General features: G+C 32.7%; 1 protein-coding gene across 3 annotated transcripts in view; it reads left to right on the top strand.

The window, feature by feature from the left end:
• Positions 1-317: 317 nt before the first annotated feature.
• The window catches only part of LOC127859048 (solute carrier organic anion transporter family member 4C1-like), a 45,938-nt gene continuing 38,523 nt past the window's right edge, over positions 318-7,732 (top strand). The window contains exon 1 of one of the 3 annotated variants that reach the window (XM_052396449.1): positions 318-641. The gene's annotated coding sequence lies outside the window, so the exon portion shown is untranslated. Of the gene's footprint in view, positions 642-5,231; positions 5,256-6,370; positions 6,723-7,732 lie in introns of those variants that run through there. The other 2 variants (XM_052396451.1, XM_052396450.1) reach the window with 2 other exon arrangements.

The following is a 7,732-nucleotide window of genomic DNA, read 5'->3' as shown; positions in this document are numbered from 1 at the left end:
GATTTTGCTAAGAAGAGACTTCATTTAAACGAAAAGTATCATAAAAGCGGAAAGTGTCGTGCCTGATTAGCATGTGCGGACTGCACAGGCTAATCTGGGACGACACTTTACGCACATGCATTGAGCTCAATTTTCTCAGAACAATACACATATTAATATAAATTGTACAGTTATTGCAATGCTCTATCGAGTTATAAAGACGAACACTTGATAAACAATTGTTTTTTCCCATCTCAAGAATAGGCTTGAAACAGAACATTTCACAAGCGTTTCACCGAATGATTGTTCAGTGTATCACAATTTGCAGCGACATTATCTCTTTACTTGAGATAGTCGTGCAACTCATGTTCACGGGCATTCATACGCCTACATTTTCAGATAGGAGAATACGCATCTTCGCTTAAAATTTGACCACAGCCATATCCGACCAATAATATTATAAAAATGTCGCTGGAGTAATTTAAGGTGCGATACAAACACCATTTGACTTGTTCCGCTTGTAACGTGAAATAATTTGTTCATATGAAACCGACACGCTTGATAAATGTATTCAAATGCCCTCTGGCAAATACGGCTTTTAGGTCAGGCTTGCTCACTGTAGGATGTGTATTATGAAGTGGGATGGAGTAGTTTTCGAACACGTGAGTCAATACTTTGATTTCTTATTACATGGGGTTTAGTCCCACTTCTTTAATTTGAATTCTAAACACGTTGTATTTAACTTCGCTGCAATGTGGTATGTACATGTAGTTTATAAAAACAAATCACTTAATGCCACAAGATATAACGTTAACAACAGTAGAACTAAATTATTCAATAGGTTTGAGCTCGTAACGCTTAATAATGTATTCAATGTCCAATGATGATAACAGCTTACTCAAAACAAATATTGTAACGTCATCATTCTCATTTCGCTCAGTGATGTACAGTGTTCTTTTATTTGTTGAATTTATGGCAAAAAGTTGAAAATTGTCGTTTCGACAATCTGTTAGCAAGTCCCTTAAAATCGAAATAAGCGGAAAATATTTACAAGCCAGTGAAGAACGCTAAAAATATACCACTGTAACCAACAGGGAAGGTTTTCTGAAAAAAGTGACATACATTTACGATCCTTAATCCTACAATTTACCAGTGACCCGGAAACCGCATATAAAATTAATCAAAGTGCTTATATATACATGGGTGTTTATATGTATGCTATATTGTGGCTTCTGAAGGGCCACTCGTATTAATATCAAGTGATTTCCTACAGTGTGGCTGACACTTCGTGTTCCTCTCCAAATCTTTTAAGAAAACTGTGGTAGCAATCTTATGCTGATAAGACGTGAATTCTTAATTTGAATGAGAGGTGCAATTTTGTATGGTTCCGCCCACAAGAAGGGCTAATGCAAATGGAATCGTTCGTCCGTCCATTTGTTCTTCCGGAAAAGTGTGAAGATTATTTTAAGTCCCATCTCTCAACGAGATACCCCCATATATGGTGACACACGATTGTGTTAAAGTTATATATGTATATAGACAAAAGCATTTCGTAACTACAATAAAATATAAAATATACATGTATATTAAAAAAAAACACTTTAAAAGCCTTTTAACGATCAATGTTTCCAGCAGTAAGCACCATAACTCCGTGATTCCATACTTAGCATATACAGTTTCTTTCATGTCTGTAACTTGAACACCATAATATAAATTGGTATAACGTTAAAGTACGTCTTCACTTTGAACGTATCAACCAATAAACAAGAAACACCCTTATCTGCTTGTATTTGCATGCAACGTAGTTCTTTTGTAAACGAAACAAAAAAAGCACTGATCTCTCTGTGTTATATAGTTCTTCTTAACTAAAATCGATTGAGAGTAAAACGTTTTCTCACAACATCGAGGCATTTTAAACAGTGTAAAAACAGAACGGTTGTTTTGTAATATTCTTAACGGGAAATGTTAACAATTGTTTCACTTTATGAAGGTGTTTATTTTTGTAACTTTCATTTCCTTAAATGCATGTGTAAATATAGTAACAAAATGGAAACCTCTCTTAAATTTTCTATCTTGGAAACAATATTACACTTATTGTCAATAAGACGACCAAAATAACCCTAAAGGGGAATATCACAGGGGGGGGGGGGGGGGGGGCAAATCAACATGATGTTCCGACAAAAACAATCTGAGTATAGCTAGCTGTACCACATAAACAATTACAACAGAGCCCGTTAGTACAGAATCATTGATAACGGCATCTTTTATTACATACTTATTGATAATGGATACGTTTAGTACAGAATCATTGATAACGGAATCCTTTATTACATAATTATTGATAATGGATACGTTAAGTACAGAATCATTGATAACGGAATTCTTTATTACATAATTATTAATAATGGATACGTTTAGTACAGAATCATTGATAACGGAATTCTTTATTACATAATTATTAATAATTGATACGTTTAGTACAGAATCATTTATAACGGAATTCTTTATTACATAATTATTGATAATGGATACGTTTAGTACAGAATCATTGATAACGGAATCCTTTATTACATAATTATTGATAATGGATACATTTAGTACAGAATCATTGATAACGGAATCCTTTATTACATAATTATTGATAATGGATACGTTTAGTACCGAATAATTGATAACGGAATTCTTTATTACATAATTATTAATTATGGATACGTTTAGTACAGAATCATTGATAACGGAATTCTTTATTACATAATTATTGATAATGGATACGTTTAGTACAGAATCATTGATAACGGCATATTTTATTACATAATTATTGATAATGGATACGTTTAGTACAGAATCATTGATAATTGAATCCTTTATTACATAATTATTGATAATGGATATGTTTAGTACAGAATCATTGATTACGGCATCTTTTATTACATACTTATTGATAATGGATATGTTTAGTACAGAATAATTGATAACGGAATCCTCTATTACATAAATATTGATAATAGATACGTTTAGTACAGAATCATTTATAACGGAATCCTTTATTACATAATTATTGATAATGTATATGTTTAGTACAGAATCATTGATAACGGAATTCTTTATTACATAATTATTAATAATGGATACGTTTAGTACAGAATCATTGATAACGGAATTCTTTATGACATAATTATTAATAATGGATACGTTTAGTACAGAATCATTGATAACGGAATCCTTTATTACATAATTATTGATAATGAATACGTTTAGTACAGAATGATTGATAACGGAATCTTTTATTACATAATTTTTGATAATGGATATGTTTAGTACAAAATGATTAATAACGGAATCTTTTAGAACAGAATCATCGATTACGGAATGTTTTAGTATATAATCGTTGATAACAGAATCTTTTATTACAGAATCATCAATAACCGAATCTTTTAATAAAGAATCATGGATAATGAAGAATCTTTTAGTACAGAATCATTGATATTGTAATCTTTTAGTACGGAATCATTGATAATGGAATCTTTAAGTACAGAATCATTTATAACATAATCTTTTATTAAGAAAAATTTATAACGATTTTTTTGGCAAAACGATTGATAACGGAATCTTTAATTTCAAAATAATTGAGCATTTTTTTAAAATTACAGAATCATTGAAAACGGAATCTTTTTTTACATAGTAATTGATAACTTACTCTTACTCTTTTATAACATAATCATTGATAACGAAATCATTTTATTACATAATCATTGATAACGAGGTCTTTAATTACAGAACCATTGATAACGGAATAATTTTATTACATAATCATTGATACTGGGGTCTTTTATTACAGAACAATGAATAACGGAATAATTTTATCACATTATGATTAATAGGAAACCTTGATTTAAGACTTATTGATAACGATAATCTTTATCTCAGTTTAATTGATACAAGAACTTAAAGAAATCGTGTTAACATTATTCACAGCAACGTGTGAACGGCTTTACTGAGGAGTTAATACTTAAACGTGATGTTTGATAACATAATCTAAGCTAACAGAAAACTTTATAACAAAAACGTTTGACCCACAAAGGGCTAGATCACATTTTTATTACAAAATACTTGATTTGAGTTTGCTAAATTACATAACACTTGCAACCTGCTTGCTAACATAATTATTTAGCACTAAGTCATGATAACAGAAGACTTTAGAAAAACATGCTTGATAACACCGCACTCAACCACGGAATACTTGAGCATACGCCTTAAAAAACATCAACAGTGTCAATACACGCACAATAAAAACGAAATAATTATTTGCCTGCTCATTAACTGCCTTTTCATATCGGAATATTTGATTAGAAAATTATTAATAAGCCCCTTGCTCGCACAATCGTTGAGCTCATTTTTTTTTTAACTTAAAGGAGAGCGATTTCAAAATTATTGCAAACAGAACGATTGAAAACATAATTGGACACAGAACAAAACACGGCACCATCTATAGTTGAAGAAGACAAAAGGAACACAAATCATTAAATACAGACCCATTGGACACATCATCGAATTCAAAACAAATGAACACAGAACCGTGGAATTTTTGTATTTGAATAAAGAACAATGGAACACGGTATCATTCACATAAACATGTACCACATCAAATAACACAGCACAATTGAACACATTGACTACAAAACAATGAACACATAATTGAACACAGGTAAACAGAAAATACTATTGGTCACATAGTCCTTAATCAGCCCTTTTTCGTTAAATACATTGCGCAAGTGGTGCCCGTGTATTGGTCATATTAGATTGTTACCGCGGACCATTCATAAGATATAAACCGCTGGCCACCATACTACAACTTATTGAAGTTATTGCAAGTAGCTCAAAAGGTCCATGAAGTCGATTCTCGCTCAAGTGGCATTAAGCAGTTTCACATTACGTGTATAAGAAGTTAACTCCGCATCAATTGACCGCTTATTTAACGACCTAAAATTTGACCATCCTACCGCTCAGACAAGTTGGACGTTTGTCGAAGAATAGCATAAGTATGTGCAATTAGGGTATTAATGTGTGTTTGCCCACATAAATAATTGTGAGCAGCTTCAAAATAACTTAATTCTTATGTGAGCGAGGGGCTGTTAAATACGGGTTAAAATCAAACAAACTGAAAAAAGTAGGATTGAAATACATATTCGTTTGAAAAAGAACGAAGAGCAAAGTGGATGCAGAGCGACCACTGAAAACCGATGCTCTCTTTTGACCGCTTGACCATTTACTCTCAGGTAAGCTTATTATAGCGATCAAGACTTTATTACCATAATTATGTCTATAACTGCTGATCAAATGCGAAAAATGACCACAACATATATACGTAGGACATAATACCTATTTCTTATTAAGGACAACTGCATGCAATTACGTTATATACTGTGACATTTTAATAATACAGTCCACTCTCGTTATCTCGAAGTCGGCGGGAACAACAAAAAATTTCGAGATAACGAGAGATCGAGATATCCGATTAGGCGTTTTCAAAGAAAAAATGAGACGAAAATTTACCTTGTTTTTAACATCTTAATACCTGCTAAGTTATCTAACTAAAGCCGTCACCGTGTGGCATAATACTCTCTTCCTGATATATACGCGTTTTACGAGGCACGAATAATTTTTCTATTTAAATGCTTAAAATGACGTTCTAAGTACAACAGAATTGCATGAACACATGCAGTTATAATTTTTCTAAACTGTCGAGTAAACGACGGTGTATATACGCAAAAATATAACTCAATGCATTTTGGAATGTTGTTTGTAAAAACAATTAGTCTTTCGGCCTTTCGGCAGGCTGTGTATTAATTGCACTTAATTGATGTTCAAGTGACACTTAAAGTGACAGGCCTTAATCAAGATTTAATTGCTAACGACATTACACACGTGTGATCATTGATGTAATTAACGGATCGATTTTCTACCGCACAGTATCGGGAGCAGCCGGGCGAAGCGGGACGGTGAAGTATCAAAGAAAAAGTTTCTCACCTTTTGCCGACACTGGGAAAGTTATTCGCACTTCGAGATAAACCACAGTAAATACATGTTAAATCGGGACTCGGGACAAAAATTTATATCGACATATCGAATTATTCGACATAACGAAAATCAAGATAAGCGATGTTTATTTATATAGATAAAGAAGGAAAAAAAATGGGACATTGAGCTTACTTCGACATATCGAGAATATCGAGATATCCGATGTCGAGATAACGAGAGTGGACTGTAGTTCTTAAACGCGATACAAAACGATGTTAAAATCCCCACCGCATGCTCAGCGTGTCACCCATAAATAAAACAACTTATGTAAAGAAATCTGCAAGCAGGACATATACAGAACACACATGATCACATATACAGTTTATAAAAGTATGAATACTTAAATACTTAATCCCATAATGTGCCGACTTTATGTCAATAGGATATTGGTTGTCAGCTGTGTAGGTAAACATATCAGTGTGACACGGAAATTTACAATTAAAGGAATTGCATAAACGCAATCGATTGCGTGAAATATGATGAATAAGAATATGCTTTGAGGCGTGAAATGCGTTCGATTTGTGTGGATATTTAAGTAGTATTTCGTATATGTTGTGAACATTTTATGATCAAGGATTAAGCATTGTCATATGAAAGAAATGTGAGAATGTGACTTGATACAATTTTGTGATGACGTGGATGTAATTTTGTTTGTCAAATTTCAGGTAATATTTTCTGTACATGTACTTAAATCGATAGTGGTTTACTTACTAATAGTAACATTTACAGAACCAATTTACCTACATATGATATATAAACGTGATGGCTATATAGCCGTGACCGTAAAACGTGCTTACACGTATTAAGTCTTCATGTACAATATTATTAAAGGGGCGGTCAACCAGATTGCTAAAAAGGAAAGTTCTAAAATAACGTATTTTTATGCCCCCGGATCGAATGATCGGGGGCATATTGTTCTTGGCCTGTCTTTCTGTCATTTCGTCATTCTGTCCCAAAACTTTAACCTTGGTTTTACGATTGGCATGCAATGCATGTGTATCTCATGAAGCTGCACATTTTGAGTGGTGAAAGGTCAAGGTCATTCTTCAAGGTCAAAAGTAAAAAAAAAAAATCCAAGAGAAGTAATAAGCTTTAAAAGAGAGGTAATTTCCAAACCTGCCAAATGATATATTGAAATATTATTTCAAAGCGGCGCAATATGGGGCATTGTGTTCAGGTCGGGCTACCGTAACCTCGTGAAGAGGCCAGTAGGACCTGTAAATAAACTCTGAAACACACACGGGGCATTGTGTTTCTGACAAACATATTTCTTGTTTGTTTTTTTTTTACAATTATTAGTTTATATTGATTAAAATATCACGACTGGTATATTACATTACTTGAAAAATGTTGCTAAGTTTTCATATTTTCAGTATATTCTGTAATAAAATTTTACTGAGTATGTCTACCAGTTTTGTTGTTGTCGTTATATTTTGTGAAACTACGTGGATTGCTTATATAAAGTATAAAATACAACGCTCATTGTATGAGCATAGATTGTCGAGTGGTCTAAGTGGAAGACTTTTTACTCTTTACACTCCAGGACTCCAGGGGTCAGTGGTTCGAACCCTACTTTTCTTTTTTCGTCAATCTGCTTGACTGTCCCGTTAAATACACAATTATTATTTTATTTATATAAATTGGAAGTATACAAAAATGTTCTCCCCATTTGCAA

The sequence above is a fragment of the Dreissena polymorpha genome, chromosome 14 (assembly GCF_020536995.1).
Source record: "Dreissena polymorpha isolate Duluth1 chromosome 14, UMN_Dpol_1.0, whole genome shotgun sequence".
Classification (NCBI taxonomy): domain Eukaryota; kingdom Metazoa; phylum Mollusca; class Bivalvia; order Myida; family Dreissenidae; genus Dreissena; species Dreissena polymorpha.
The sequence above is the reverse complement of the archived record's forward strand: the minus strand, read 5'-3'. Positions and strand labels throughout refer to the sequence as shown.